A 17,070-nucleotide genomic window follows, 5' to 3' on the forward strand; every position below is an offset into this window, starting at 1 on the left:
CAGGTAAAGTATCCTGTTGCTGACACATATATCACAATAATTTTATATTGTTTGTTATAGTCATTGTTTAGCACTTCATGTAACTCAGTGCTGTCCAACTTCACCATGGCCAGGGGCCACACACAGTGATGGTGCAAGGCCTCTCATTCACCCACCACAGGCCACATGCTACAGAGGGCACGCAACCCAGTGTGATCTTTGCTGGCAGTCTCTTACCATGTTCACAAAGCCCACAGCTCAAGGCCTATTCACTTCCTGCCATACAGGTTTCACTAGCAGCTCCAACCACTTCAATCTCCCCTAGGCCCTGCCCCAAAGTGCAGCAGTGAGACAGGTAGCTACTGGGGCCTGCAGACCACATGTTAACCACTCACAGGCCACATGTAGCCTACAGGATGCTAGTTGGAGAGCCCTAATGTAGCTTGATATGCTTTGTATTGTAATTGATCTGCTCAGTTCCCAAGAAGCCTGTATGGCAAAAAAAATTAGCCAAAATACAAATGAACATTGTAACATCTTGTTAGTGTGAAAATGTTATATACGGAAAGAAGTGAATCCATGGGCCAATTTGAAATGACCAATTAATAGTTCATGTGAAACAAAAAGTGCCTTTTTACAACTTATACCATGAGCCACACAAATATTGATCAGTGCTAGCTTGAAGCAGTCATACTCATAGTCTAGAAACCTTCTTTGACTGTCCCCCACTTGCACAGCTTTCTACTAAAGGCCTGGTGAACAGGGGCAGAATTAAGAGCTGTAGCTGTGAGATGCCACTTCAGGACTGGTAAGCCCTGCTCTATGAGAGAAATCCTGGGATACTGGAGGACTTCAGCTTGGGCGGCACATCTGTAGGCAGTGGCCACACACCTTAACAGAACAGGAGCTGGGTAGTGTGGAGCAGAGATAATCCTGCCCTGGAGTGGCATAATTTTGAGCCGCATAACAAGTACTTAAAACCACTTTAAAGCTGTTAATGCATGAACAATCCAGGGTTTAAGAGCTCCAGGAGCTGCCCAAAATGCTTTCTTCCTAGGAACCCAATTCTTCTCAAAGTATTAAATATTGTTTCATTGACAACTTCCAAAGACCACTAAAAAACTGGTTTGAACTGGTTCACGGAAGTCCTGAGAACATCTTCTAAATGTTCAAACTTTTTCCCCTTAGATTACACAAGTTAGATCTTTAACCACTTATTTTGGAAATATACTCATAATCTACCTCAAAGGGAAGGTAAAGAAAGGAAAGCTCAGTAAGAGTACTGAACAGGGTTTATCTAAAGCAGTGATTCTCAGTCTTTTTAGACCCAAGGCAACCCTGGATAATAAGAAAATTCACTTTCCTTCAATGACAAGATGAATAGTTTTGCAGATGGAAGACAGCAATAGATCCCATTTGCCTGACACTCTCTCCCATGGCATTCTTACTGGATAACTAAGGAAATGCAGTCTAGATTTAAAAATCACAGTAAGGAGAATACATAAGTTGCTGTATCATCTTGTTCAAAGTAGTCATCAGTGGTTCAATCTGCAAATCAGAGGGGGAGCATCTACACACGTGCTATATGCAACACCTTATTTTAAACTGAAGAATTGACAAATTAGCTCCACAGTAAAGCATCACTGTCTACACATGCAGCATTATTAGGTTGCAATAAACTAATTAACTATGCCATAGAATAGTACTGCCCAACACAAGCCCTGTGCTGCCAGTTACCCACACACTGTAGCACCCTCATGCCCCAACCAGTCCCTCTACAGCACGGTGAGCTGGGTTGGAGCAGATCCAGGCTAGCAGGCTAACTCCCCAGGCTCTTGCCAGCCAGGGCAACTCAATGTGCTGCAGTTCTGGGCTCATGTATAAGTGTGGGAACAATAAATTCTAGTGCGAACTGCATCAGAGTTTATTCGGGTGCATTAATAGCACACGTAGATGTGCCCAGGAGGTAGCAAGAGTGGTTCCACAGGGGGATGTTCTGAGTCCATTACTACTTAATATTTCTATCAACTTGGAGGATGACATTGAGTGCACACAATGTCAGGGGAATCTACACTGGAAGGTCATCTACATTGAGTAGATTTGCAGATGATCGAAACTGCATGGGGGAAACAGTATTTGAAGAATAGTATTAGGGGTCAAAATGACCTTAATACAATCAGAGGAATGATGTGAAATAGTAGGATGAACTTCAGTAAGGTGAAGTTTAAAGTACTGCACTTAGGATAAAAAAAGTGCACAAGTTTGGGGAAAAAGACTTGGGGGTCATCATTGACCACAAGATGAACATGAGCCTCCAATGCGATGCTGCAGCTAGTAAAGCAACCAAAATGCTGTCGTGCATCCATAGATGCTTCTCGAGCAAATCCTGGGACGTCATTCTCCCTTTGTACTCGGCCTTGGTGAGGCCGCAGCTGGAGTACTGCGTCCAGTTTTGGGCTCCACAATTCAAAAAGGATGTGGAGAAGCTTGAGAGAGTCCAGAGGAGAGCCACGCGCATGATCAGAGGTCAGGAAAACAGATCTTACGATGACAGGCTGAGAGACATGGGACTCTTTAGCCTGGAAAAGCGTAGGCTCAGGGGTGATCTGATGGCCACCTATAAGTTTATCAGGGGTGACCACCAGGATCTGGGGGAACGTCTGTTCACCAGAGCGCCCCAAGGGATGACGAGGTCGAACAGTCACAAACTCCTGCAAGACCGTGTCAGGCTGGACGTAAGGAAGAATTTCTTTACTGTCCGAGCCCCCAAGGTCTGGAACAGTCTGCCAGCGGAGGTGGTTCAAGCACCTACATTGAACACCTTCAAGAATAAATTGGATGCTTATCTTGCTGGGATCCTATGACCCCAGCTGACCTTTGGGCAGGGGGCTGGACTCGATCTCCCGAGGTCCCTTCCAGCCCTAATGTCTATGAAATCTATGAATGGCCAGGTAGGCTGCTGTACCACCAAAAAGCATTCTAGGGGTTATAGTGGACAAAAACTGAATAGAAGTTAGTGGTGTCCTATTACTGAAAAAAAAAAAAACAACAAACAAACAAACAAACAAGAAAGAAAACCAAAAACCTACAATAGCAATCACTTGTATGGCCCAGCAAACTATTCTTCCACTCTGTTCAGCAGCAGCAAGGCTTTGTCGGGCTTTAGCTTTGTCCAGTTTGGGACAATACAGTTCAAGAAAGACATGGACATATTAGAATGGGTCCAAAGGAAAGCAACAAAAAGGATCAGAGGTCTAGAAAACATGATATACAAGGAAAGCCTGGATGAACTGCAAGTGTTTAGTTTAGAGAAAAGAAGACTGAAGAGGGATTTTATAACAGTCTTCAAATACTGGCAGGGTAGTTATGAAGAGATAATTAGTCATCATTTCTATCCACCAGGAACAAGGCAACTTAACGTTTCAATGAGAAAGATTTAATTTAGGCATTAAGAACCACTTTCTAAGACAAATCATCTACAAAGTGAACAGAATCTTTATCACTGGAAGTTTTCAAATGGAAGTTAGAGTGGATCCAGAGGAGTGCAGAGGTATAATCACTCCCTCCTTTGTGATATATAAGCAATTAGCTCCCCAAGCTCACCACCAGTATGTCACACAGCTGCCAGAGCTCTGAGGTATGCTGTGAACTCTCTGAATCATCGTCTTATCAACACAGGCTCTGGTTGGAGCCCCTGCTTTCACACAGCCTAGAGGATGAGCACAATTACTGCTCATCCTCTTTTCCCCTGAAGCTAAATCCAGTGGTGTGGACAAGGGAGGGAGGAAGAAAGGAAAGGGGAAGAGGGAAAGAAGGTCAGTGTTCGTGACTGGGCTCCAAAACTGTATGAAAGCAGGGCTCCCACCAAAGCCTGATCAACAGATTACAGCATCCTATGCTGAGCTCTGTGCTGTTATAGGTAAAATTCTACCACTACTTGAACTACTTAGTTTTTATTTATGCACTTCTGTGAGTGCATAAATAGTGCCTAAAATACATGTTCTTTGTGAATGCTTTTTAGCCATCTTGGGGTAAAACACAAATGAAAAAGAGTGGAGCCAAGAAAAGCTGGGGAGCTCTCCCTCACCAGGCAATAGGGCCAAGGCTCCTGAAGAAATTATTTATTGTGATGGGTAAATAGTGTTATTTAGGGATTGACCTTGGTTATTGGGTAATGTTCACTGTGTTAACATATGTACGATATTTAGTTTTATGATTATGTATATTGACTCAATAAATTATATATAGTTAAGAACTTTGGGCTTGGGCTAACTCCATAGAGGAAAGAAGGATCTGCTCGAAATTCTGGCTTCCCTTTCATAGCATCCCCTCCTGCCTACCCATCCCATCCAATTGAGAATAGTTCATGGCCTTGGGTGTACCCAGGTTACATGCATTTAAATCCAAAGTATGTGCTAATCCCAACTAGGTTGCTTAACCTTCACTATCAATATAACCCAGGTTAAGAGCAGACTGGAGCATACCCAAGACAAGTTGGGAATTTAATTATACAACTGCACTTGAAATAAATGGGATGTGTGAGACTAAATGTTAGAGTTACCTTTTGAAAAACAAACAAACTAAAAAAAAAAACAAAACACACACCTTATCCTTACTTTGAATGAAATTACTTATATCATTTTGAATTTTATTTTAAACATGGGTAATTATGTTCTCTATTCATATGATACGCTTTATACATGTTCTGTACTCACGGTTAACTTTCCACCAGGAAGAGCCACTCACAGCTCCATCCCTTGCCCCACCCCTGCTGTACAGCACCTGCCCTAGTCCCACTCCCTCCCGCACCCTGGGGGCCTTGATCTGCCCTCCCCTGCCACTTCACTCACAACAGACTTACCAGCCAGACCCAGCTGCTCCCCACACTGCTGAGCTGTGCTCCTGGCCACCTGTGGGGTGTTCACTGGTGATATCTGCCACATGAGCTAAAAAATATGCCAATTGCCAATACTGTCAACTTTCCTTATATCAGTGCCCATCCAATAAGGGACCAACGTATTAGTGCACCTCTAGTTTAAACCCCTCTCCTTCCCTTCCATGTACTAGCCCCGGCTGGTGTCTGGCCATACCCACACACACTCCGTTCCAGTGGCAAGCAGGGAAAAACCAGGCAGGGGCTCTTCTGCTCTTTCCAGACAAACCCCAGTAGGGGTCCTACGAAGGCCAAGGAGTGGGCTTAAACCACCCGTCACCTCACTTCTGCCTCATTCTGCCAGCCTGGACCAGGGTCTGGCCATGCTGTCTTCTCCATCCCCACTAGGCAGACCCTGGGTGCGGCCAGGTTTCCCTTCCCTACTCCTTCTCAGGTAGCCAGAGCAGTGGTAGTGCTCCAGCTATGGAGCAGAAGGGCAGAGCAACCTTGTTCTGCTGGAGCAGACAGCACAGGTGAGCTTAGGTCTACAAAGCATCCTAAGATACTGGGAGACTGTGATTTAATTTAAACCAGGAAGGGGACAAAAAAGTTCCATAAACCAGTTTGACCTACATCAGTTAAGTCTGATATACTACATACAGTCAGATTGATCTTAAACTAGTTTCAGCCATTTTGAAAGTGGTTTATGTGCACGGAATTTCTGTTCTGTTACAGACTTAAACTGATTTGCAGTCACTTAAAGCAGTTTGTATGTAACTTCTGTCCCTAGCCCTGGTGGCCATAGCAAGATCAGGAGCAGCAGCAGCAACAGCACTGTCAAATCCTTAGAAGGGTCTCATGGCATCCCAGGCTGCCATAGCAACCCAGTTGAGAACCACTTCCCTAGAAGCTTCAATAGTGAACTTTTTCTAGTTTTAAGCAAGGCTTCAGGAGTGATTCTTTGAAAAATTAGCTCATGATGCTCTGCAATGCATTATACTGGACAGCTTCCAGGTCAGTTGTGTTTGGTGCCTTTTTTATATAGAGCTAGGTATACGAAAAATGACAACCAAGTACTCACTATTACAGTGTTTAGTTAAAGGCAAACTTTCCTACATTTCACAGGGACAGGCTAAAAACAGTATTTTATTACTAGCAGCAGTAGTCTAATGTAGTCTCTAACAGGCACTGCCAAGACTCAATTCTGAATGTCCTTTTCAAAACAGGAGACTCGACTTTCCTTTACAAGGAAATCTCTCATAAGGAAAGATGCCTTATTCAGAGAAACAAGACAATGCAAGAGTAGATTTAGGACCTTGGTTCCTCTTGGCTGCTTATTTAAACAATGGTTAGTTTCGCATTTGGAGCCCACAAAAAGACATCAATTTGCAGGAATTACGCAGGAAATAGAGAATAGGTTTTTCCTAATACAAGCAATAATCCTAATCCTAATAATTCCTAATCCTAGGAGACAGCCATGTGCTTCTGAAAATTAGGTTCAGTTGTCCTCCATGCTCTGATCTCCTTAATTAAATCCTCTGCACCCCAACTTTCCACTCTTTGGCACAGATTCCAACTCTTGTTTCAGAAGCCAAGTCATGAACACCCCAAGATAGGGGTGGGGGGGGAAGGGGATGCTTTTCACAATGGGTTCAGAATAAGAAGAAATAGACAATTACATTCCTCTGTCTATTCACTGCAAATTCATTAGGGAGCAAAACATAAAGCTCCATTTGCTTCTTTAAAAAAAAAAAAAAAAAAAAATGATTCTCACTATTCAGCAAACTTTCTTCATTTTTCCCCCCTTGTGATTAAAAAGCTAGAGGCTACTTACCTACCTATCTTCAGTTTTACTGTAAGGTCCCAACTGTCATATGGTACTAATAAGTTCCTTGGATCTGGAAACATTATATCAGAGTTCTATAACTTTCAGTGATTTATGCAACTTTATTCCAGGAAAGATGCATTTAGTTTGGCATCTAGATTTTTCTTCCTTGGTGTCTTTAACTGACTCTGTACAGAAATCAGGATGTACTTATCTTTCTAGTTTTTCCTTTTCTCTGTTGTTTTCTCTATTGTCAGCTCACAACAAGAACTTTCACAACAGCTGTTTCCATTTTTCTTTGTCTAGGTTTGCCACTGGATTCTCACCCTCTCTCCAAGAAAGAGATTTTCCATATCTCACTTACAAGTATAGCACAGGAGTCCAACGCCCACTGAAAAGTTAAGAGAATCCTTTTTCAATGAAATGCGAGCCTCTAACATGAACATATTTCTTTCATAATCTCCCTTTACAGGCCTCAGTATTCTGAGAGAAGCCATAGCAGAGTCCTTCAGTATCCCAGGCTGCTTTGCTTCCTCCCTCCTCACCCCCAACTCGCCACTCAAGGAGTCAGCATGGTGCTTGCTGCACTCTGCTGCTCCAGCTAAGCAAACGGTTGCACACTCCCCCCTTCACAATCCCACATTGTGTTTTAGGGAGACATAGGCTGACCCTGAGCAGTCCAAGTCAACCAATCAGGGCTTCCCTGTGCATTGCTGTATTCTGTCTCCAGGGAGACTGAGGGAGTCTGCAGAGCAGGTTGAGATGTGTGCAGAGATGCCCCGACTGCTCAGCATCAGCACTGCAAGCTCTCTGCTCTACAGGAGCTCAGCATTCAAAATGTCTGTTCAGGCATCTCCAGATAATTTTTTTCTACCAGGAACCTGGAGAATTCTCCAAGATTATCTGAATGTATGTATGCTGCATACATAAACACCTCAGGCTTTGCATAAATTACCCACCTACTATATGAATTAGCATACCCATATACAATCTTTGACGTCAAATATTATAGTTGCATTTTAAAAGCTGTTCTCTCCCAACTCTTTTTTAACTCTGTTTTCTCTGCTTACGATGCAGATAAGGGATATTATTGGTGTTATATTCATAAAAGCAAATAGGATAGAACATGGTGAACTGAAGAGACAGCTGATATTAAGGACCGCCATTTTATGTCTCCAAGCAACTATACTTAACCACAGTTAAGATGACAAGTTACTCATACCCTAGTGCAGGGCAGTAGCTGTAGTTGCAACCAGGAGCTTGCAAGGTACCTGCAGTTAAGGGCCATGAAAAAGAACTGCCAATGTGTAGAAAGCCTAAATAACTGGTATGCTGCTAGATACGTTTTAGAAATTAAACTTCAAAAAGCTAATTGGTTTTAAACAAATCACTCCTTACATCTCACCCAGGAAGACTGTTATCACTATGATAACCTCAAGCAAGGCCTGTAGTGTGTATCATGCTATTATGTGGTCAAGTGGCGTGATCCCAGCTACTTCTATTAGTAGGGTGAAATAGCATGCAGTTATCTTTGTGCTACTCAACTTATCCAACAGATCCACATACAAGACTTTATGCTGATCCTGAATATTTGATTTGTATCTATTTTTCATAACTAGAACATGAAGTGCTGACCTCGTCTCATTAGATGATGTAAAACTATTACATTAATCACAAGGGACAAAGCTTTTACAAGGTCTACTGAGGGCAATAGAAGCTAATAGGTGCTTGGTACCCCCAGTTAGTAGGACTTCTGCTGCCTCTTCCACTTTCTACTAAAACTATCCAATTTTAAATTTGCCCATGTAGCAGGATCTGCTTCTGTAGCTGGGAGCCCCAACAGCTGACCGAGCTCCCAGCCACAGGGTGCGTCATGTTCAGCTGGGCCTGGGAGTCTCATAGGTGACGGGACTCTCCCTCCCAGTGGTGCCCCACAACTGCTAGCAACAAGAGTCCCACAGCTGTGTGCTCTGCCTCCTGGTGGCATCCCACAACCACCAGGACCATGACTCCTGGCAGCTCTGGACTTTCCCTTTGGGCAGCACTTCACAGATGCCAAGACCAAGAGTCCCACAGCTGCCTGGACCTAGAGTCCTTGGGGCTGCCACTAGGACTGAGAGTCCACAGCTTCAGGACTCTCAGCCCCAACAGGCATGAGGTGCTAGCATGGCTAGAAGTCTCATCAACTATGGGACTCACAGCTGCAGGAACTTTTTACTTGTGAGCTCAGGGGGAACCCAAATTAGCAATCCCCAGACTCCCTCTATATTGGCAATAACATGGGATAGGATCTGAAGCGTGATCCACACAATCACACCCCCTGCCATATTACACCTTTACCCAAAGATCTAAAGAGGACCTTAGGTAATCTAAAGGAAAGAAGAATATTTTCTGAAGGAAAAAAGTCCAGTTCAAGCATTTGGCTTAGTCTGCCATATCTCTCTACCAAAAAGGCCTTATGCTCACTCACACCCAGAGACATCTCAACAAGTGTCAAGGACATAAGTGCCATCAGAACAATGGTCCATCTAACCTAGTATCCTCTCTCTGACAGTGGTAGAGGTGGATACTTTTGAGGGAAAACATTGAACAGTGTATGCCTAAAACAGTTGTTCTCACCCTTTTTAGACAAGACACTCTTCATTCTTTGGAAGATGCCAGCTCTTATTTTCATTCATTTTTTGACTACAGAAATATAATAGAGCAACTTCGCCTGTTGTAAAGCACTCAGAAAGAACACAGGAAGTCAGAATATGTCCTGTACTAGCAGTGTAGGATTTCTATACAGAAACTCTGGGTTTATCTTGTAATTCATGTTTGCACACCTAACAGTGTTAACATTGCTTGGCACTTTTGAAAGGATATCAAGGCACCCTGGTTGAGAATCACTAATCCAGAGTGATCTACCCCTGTTCTTTACCGCCCCCCCCCCCAGAACTCACCATCATTGGTGTATAAATGCCAGATGATACAACTCTTGATTGTTCTGTTTAAGTTATTAATTCATCTGTCATCCCTGAATTATCTAGTCAACTTCCAAGTTAAAATCAAGTCGCAGGTCAAAATAAAAGTTGCACTGATGCTGTAGCCAGCTGTACAGTGGTACTCAGCCGTTGGGGTTGCAGGCAGGATCCCATGTGCAAGGTCAGTCTGTGGGTTAATCCAGGGTGGGGCTGGATCCAGCACAAGGCCAGTGCACTGAATCCAGCCACACACCAGCCCAATCAAGCCATGTACCAGCCCAATCCCATGGGCAGGGCCATATCATCTGGTTTGCATTATCCAACACCCGCAAGCCAAATGACATGGGTCTGTGGGATAGCACCACTTATACAGGACATAGGCAAGTAGCAAAGATTTATTTCATATTATCTTTTACCATGCCAGCTATTAAAAGGGTCAAACACTTACAAGCTATAATTAAAGAGGTTCACACTTAAGACAAAAGTATTCCTAAACATTCCATCCTAAGTTCGCAGCTTTCAGACAAGCCCCAGCTTTGCCAAGCTGGGCACCAGGAGCTAACTCCTCGTTGTACAAACACCAGACAGAGCAAGACCTTGCCTAAGCAAATACAAAAATCTACTGACATCTCCATTGTCAACATAACCAACAGCAAAAACATAAAATCTGTGGATCCAACATATATTGATCCCAAAGCATGATACATCCCATCCATTACACTAGATGTCCTCATGGAAGTTACACGAGTGAAATGAAAGCACCACAACACTCCAAAATGAACTCTCACAGAAAAACGATAAAGGACAGAAGCAGCCAAATCACCATGTGAAGTACACTTTTCACAGAACAACCACTTCATCTCTGACTTCACCCTTCTCATACTGAATGGAAGCCACCACACTGCTTTCAGAAGACAAGCCTGGGAACAAAATTACATTATTTTACTGGACACTAAAACCCATGGAGTTAATACAGCTTTATGGCTCATGACAATGTAACTGGATTTAGCTTAGGCTATATCTGCCTCTCTCCCAGACCTAAAGAAGGGCCTTTTTTTCACCCCCATAAGCATATCTAATCTCTCTCCCAACAATACAAGTGGTCCAATAAATTAGCAAACAAAGCTTGCTTGCTGCATGTTAAAATACAGACAGAGCCAAATCATCATAGTCAAGTGGCTTCTTGGAACTGTCACAATACAGCTATATAACTGTAACCTCAGAGATACTCAGGGCCACCTTATCAAGAAGTCCTGTTGAATAGCAGAAACATAATTTTTTCTAGTTACTAATAATGGCATTCATTTTTCCAACCAAAAGAAAATTCGAAGTAAAATTTTAAACTAGGACTCACATTAACAAGAGTTAAATTTCTCATGAGACCACAGAAATAATTTCCCTGCATTCTGTGTCTGTTGTAAATTGTATGAGATTTATAGTTAAGTGCCAAGACCACTCCAATGCCAAAACTTTATTTTTAACTGTCCTTTAATATTTTACATGATTTAAAACTTGTCTTATTACAGAATAACCCACAATGAGCTTGTGCATTTTAAAGTTGCATAAGACTCCAGAAAGTTGACATTTATTTGTTTTGTAACATTTTATTTCCATTCATTTGATTACTCAATACCATCACCACAGCTCATCTCTTTCATTTCTAATTGGTATTAGTCACCAACAGGGTGCTTGACATCAACCCTGGAAAGCTAGACCAATCAGCATACTTTACACCAATACCTATGCAGATTAATGGGCTACTTATAGTTTCATAGTTTCTAGGGTCAGAAGGGACCTGAGCAGATCATCTAGTCCGATAGGGCTGCGGGTGGGTGGGGAGCGTCAGAACAAGAGGATGGAGCTGGGGCTGGGGGTAGGGCCAGTATCATGAGGTGGTGACAGCACAGGGCCAAGGAATGGGGCAGAGCCATGATCTGCTCCCCATATGCCATGGCCCCTGGAACGGCACCTGCCATAGTGATGTGTAAGCAGCAGACTGTGGCTCTGCCCCAGATCCCAGCCCTGCGCTGTCACTGCCCTGCCATCCAGGCCCTAGCCCCGCCTCCCCATCCCGCTGCTGGATGCTCCTCGCCAACCACCCACACCTCCATCCCATCCACCCAACCAAGCATGCCCTTCCCACACCAGTCTTGGGCCAGTCTCCAATGGAAACCCTGTCTGCCCACCCATCCACCCAGTGCCCCCCAGTGGTGGGTGCAGGGTCCAGGGTGCCTGGGCAGTGAGCTGGCTCTGGCAGCAACAGCAGCAACACTAGCAACAGCAGCCAAAAGGAGCTACCACTGCCAGGGCTGCTGGGAAGTGGAGTCCAACTGCCACATGGCCCCAGCCTGGGCACACACCACAGCCTGGGCTGTCCCTAACACCTGAGTCAGGCAGGGACAAGAGACCCACCCCAAGTTAGATAAAATCCTTTGGTCACCTGGATCCAGCCCATGGGCCACATGTTGCCTACCCTTGCAACAGATCATTTTGTCCACACCCCTGCCGGTACAGTTTTGCTTGGTAAAATATTGCCCGGTGCCAAAACCAGTCAAGTTTCTAAATCAAACTGCACATGTATCTCCCAGGATTCAGCTCCAACTGAAGCTATTTAAAACACATCACATGCTACCGTCACAGGACAATAAGTATTTAAGTGATCTCCCCCCCCCACCCTACATTTTATTGTGGGTGAACAGCAATGCCCACCACTTCAAACCTCAACAGGTCATCTAGTCCAACATCAAGCTACTTCAATGGTCTGCAAGTGCAAGTTAGGCCATAGATTCATATTGATACTTTCTGCAGGTCTCCAGACTGTGCAATCAGTATAAATTTGCTGCATTGCATGCTACCTGGAAATCTGATCTTTGATTTGCTTAGAAGTCTACCTTTAACAGCTTATATGCCTAAGTGTTATGTAAGTTAAGCAGATTTCATTCTTAACCAATACAATTAATTTAAGTCTCAAACTTAAGACAACTTAAGGGAGCTTTAAAGTTAGATCAGGGGTGGGCAAAATGTGGCCCGCCAGGCCATTCTATCCAGCCCACGGGGCCCCTAAAAAGTTAGAAAATTAATATTTATCTGCCCCTGGCTGCCTGTCATGCGGCCCTCAATGGCTTGCCAAAACTCAGTAAGCGGCCCTCCACTCGAAATAATTCCCTGCCCCTGAGTTAGATGAACAAGCAACATAATGACAGACTGAAATCAATGTGGCCAAATGAAAGCAATGGACTTTAAGATATAGAAATATTTCTAATGGGCTCTAAATTAATGAGCTAGGATTAAAACCTGGACATCACTGTAGACCAGAGGTGGGCAAAATACAGCCTGCAGGCTGGATCTGGCTCACTAGGCACTTTCATCTGGCCCATGGCACCCCACACCAATGAACTGCACCCTGCCCAGTCCTTCCACCCACAAGGGTGGGAGCGAGGTGCCCACGTGTACAATCCCCCAACATACTGTATTTGCCATCATGCCTACCCTCTTGGGCAGAATGGCTCTGCCCAGCCAGCAGCTTCCGGGCAGGGCTCCTGCTGCACCTGGAACCTGTGCACTTGGGGCAGCAGGTAGGGAAGTGGTGGGGCTGGAGTTGCAGCTGAGCAGAAACAGGAGCACAGCATGGAGCCTGCACCCAGGGGGGCAATGGAAGCACTGAGCTCAGATGGGCAGGGCATGGGTGTGAGGGTGGGTAAATGTAGGGACTCCCCCACACCTTCCCCCCATAGTGTACAACCCCCACTGCCTGGCAGCAACAGCAGGCAGGGAGGTCAAGGTACTTGTGCTCAACCCAGGCGTGGCTCTGGCCAGTGCTTCACAGGGAGAGGAAGCGGAGCCACATACCACGTGCCTGTAGTCCAGGACTTAGTGGAGGAAGCCCCACACTGGAGCCTGCTGCTTCCCCCACTCCCTGCTGCGCAGGTCCCTGCAGTCTGCAGGGAATGGAGGGAGCCCTGACCTCCCCAGAGTCCAGCATAGGGCTTCCCCACTGTGAGTCTCTATACCCCCACCCTCCCTCAGAATCCTTATCGACATATACAAACACCCAACATACCCTATGCTCCTTACACAGCCACACCCTCTCACAACCCCCCCACTCCCACAACCCATCCCACCCACACTATAAAAAATGAAACTTTATTTCTGAGTTATTATGCAATCCCTTCTATATACAGTACACAATCACAAGTCATGACAAATATTTTTGTATTAAAATATATTATAGTAGGTGTTTGACTTCTAGTGTATGGTTCAGGTTTTTTTCTGGTTATAAGATAACCCCCCTCCCAAAAGGAGAGGGGGGAGGGAGCAGCTAGGGGAGGGACTCCTGGTGGTGAAGGTCAGAGGTTAAGGGGCAGGACTTCTGGTCCCGAAGTGGCAACCAGGGGGCAAGGCAGCTGTCAAGGGGCTGGGCTACTTATGTGGCCCCTGACAGCTTGCCAAAATTTGTTAGGCAGCCCTCCGTCCAAACTAATAGCCCTCCCCTGCTGCAGACAGTGTGGTGAAGACATTTTTAAATGGTATGTTACAAAGGTAAAAAACAAACAAAATACTAAGATGCAAGTATGGAATGAAATGGAGCACACGGAAAACATCAGAATATGTAAATGTTATTTCATCTCTGGAATACTGTGTTCAGCTCTTGTTGCTCCTAACAAAAAGGATACAACAAAAAGGTTTGTGGAAGCTGGTGCCTGAATGATGAAAAGTGTAGAAAAATCTAACAAGAAAGAGACATTGAAACAACTTGGGTTATTTACTTCAAAGAAAAGGGTGAATAAGAGATGACAGTCATATATACAACATGATAAATGGTACATAGCAGGTAGGGTAAAGAAGTGCCTGATCTAGGTCTTAGAACACAAAAAGAATGAGGACACACAATTAAACTTAATTTTTTTACTTTAAGGGAAAGAAAAAATAAGAAAGAAAAGAAAAAGCTGACAGGAATGGCCTCTACATACCATGACCTGGGAGCTTATTGTCACAGGATATTACTGGAGGCAAGGAATTACACAGAAAGAACACTCTCCCCATTAAAAGGGTCGTAACTTTCCACTTCCAGGTTTATTGAACCCTTTTCTGAAACATCTGTTTCTGCCTACTGTTTCCAGAATGCAGGGTTGAACAAGGCACTCATTGGTTCAACAGTATGGCAATGCTCTTTGCCCTGCTGGTTACTGCTGTACATTGCAGTCATGACGGTTCTCATTTTAACAGGACAATCCCTTTGCAATAAAGAGAACTACACTGGATGTACTTCACACAGTTCCTTCAAAAGTACAATTCAGGTTTCTAAGATGCATCTAAAAAGATAATTTACTGGTCCAGATGCTGTAAAAATCAGATGTTCTCCAAGAGGTTTTCTATCACAGTGCTTAGACTTTATATGCATTTGCACTTGCAACCAAGAGAAAAGTCACATCACATCAACTAGCACAAAAATGAAGTAACTAAACACTTGAAGGCAAAATAACCTCTCTTGCACTAAAGAATACCTTCCTTGTGCAGTGTTCCCATTCAAATCAATAGCCGTATTCCTGGAATAAGGTCAGAAGGCAGGGTGACATTCATCGTGAGTACCAGTATATCATAACCTGGGCTTCTGCCAGCCTCTAAATCCAGGTTATATTACATTTAAAAATAAAAAATAAAAAAATCATACCTTACCTTTCATGAAAGAGTATTTAGCACTGCATATTTAACTGCTCTCTGCAGCTCAATTTGTTATCATTGGATGCATGCCTGTTTTTAATTTAGCATCACACATCTGAGCACATACTTAAACCATTTGCCTGTTTCTATTTTTATACTTAATAGAAAAGAAACAAATGAAATTTTTGGCAAGACCTCAAAGCAAGTTTATCAAATCCCAGATCCCAAGAACTCCTAGTAAAGTGGTGATTGATCTCTTAAACCCTGGGTTGATTGAAAAACTACACCTTGTAAGAACAAAGGAGCAGGTCTGCTGGGAGTTCTCCCAACAAGCCATCTGGTTGAAGAAGCAGATTCTTTTTTTCCAGTCTGCAAAGCACTATCATGTACACTTAGGCACTACAAACCAGATGTAGCCAGCGGAAACACTCTCTCATATTGAATAGTCTGCAGAGCAAGAGAAGCAAGGTTCACAGATTGATCATTTGAGGTCCCTTCCAGCCTTACATCGGGTCCAGCCCCCTCCACCAGGCAGGAAACATAACTGGGGCCAGGTGACCCCAGCAAGGTGACTGTCCAGTTTCCTCTTGAAGAAGATTTCCAGGGTAGGTGATTACACCACTTCTGGAGGGAGCTTATTCCACAGATACCCTGGCTGTGAAGAAGTTTTTCCTAATTTTGAGCCTAAAACACTCTTCCAAGAGTTTACATCCTACAGTGCTTTGAGGATGCAAATTTGCCACTACAATGCCAGCGCAATTTCTGCATTCCTGTACTCAGCAGCTACCCACCAAAAAAGTGTCATTGTTATGTTTGCACAGAAGTGGAAATTGCTTTCACCTCCAGGACAAGAAGCAGCACTCACAAGGACAAGCATTTAGCTGTGACAGCTCAGACAGGTACCATCCTGCCTTGAGCAGGATGAATGCCTTCCTGAGATTCTTTCTTTTACATGCTATCTGTATCCACCGTTTCCTCACGGCCAAGACATTAGGCTTGCCCGACCCAAGTGCACGTGTAGCTGCTGCGCCTGGAAGAAACCTATGCCTGAGGCATTCTGTTCCTCTCTCTCTACTAAAATAAATCAATACAAATGCAGAGCGTTCCTCACAGAAAACCAGTGCCCTATCCCTGCCACCTTCCTCAGGAGGCTCTAAAGAAGAAAACTGGCTGCACGTGTAAGAGTTTCTAGGATCCACAGACTCGGGTAGAGGCCGGTCCTGAAGCCTGCACCCGCCTTTCACAGACAAGCTCCCCCAGGCTCTCTTCCCACAATGAAAGTCGGCTCCTCTTCCCTCCTGCACTTCCCTCTCATTGCACTGGCCGGAGCTGAACCCCCGCATAAGAAAGGAAGCAACTGAAGCCGAACTCGGCATTTGGGGATGCCCCGCAGCCCAGCGGCAGCCTCGGAGCATCCCCACTCACCTGGTGCGGGCCGGGTCGGGCGCGCACCCCCAAACAAGCTGCGGCGGGCTCTCCGCTCCCGCGCCCAGATGAGTGCGCTCGGGGTCCGCGCGGGGCGGGGCGGGGCGGGGCGGGGCCACCCCTCCGCTCCGGCCCGGCGCCGCCATTGGCTCGAGGGGGGACGGGGCGGGGACCCGTGCTGCGGGGGGGTTCCCCATGCACGACCCATTACCCAAATCGCTCCTCAGGCTGGAGCCGGGGGAAGACCCCCTGAGGAGCCCTGCCACATGGACCGCAAAGAGCAGCCAGCTCCAGGGAGAGCTGGCTCTGCTGCCTGGGGGCTGAAGCAGGGAGGGCAGGGGTAG

General features: G+C 45.0%; 1 protein-coding gene across 1 annotated transcript in view; it reads right to left on the reverse strand.

Annotated features, from left to right (window-relative positions):
- COL21A1 (collagen type XXI alpha 1 chain) overlaps positions 1-16,844 on the reverse strand; it is a 233,964-nt gene extending 217,120 nt beyond the window's left edge. Inside the window, exon 1 of the mRNA XM_090034162.1 lies at positions 16,727-16,844. The gene's annotated coding sequence lies outside the window, so the exon portion shown is untranslated. The remainder of the gene's footprint in view (positions 1-16,726) is intronic.
- Between the last annotated feature and the right edge of the window lie 226 nt (positions 16,845-17,070).

Source organism: Crocodylus siamensis, chromosome 1, assembly GCF_052110815.1.
Source record: "Crocodylus siamensis isolate JL-2025a chromosome 1, ASM5211081v1, whole genome shotgun sequence".
Taxonomy (NCBI): domain Eukaryota; kingdom Metazoa; phylum Chordata; order Crocodylia; family Crocodylidae; genus Crocodylus; species Crocodylus siamensis.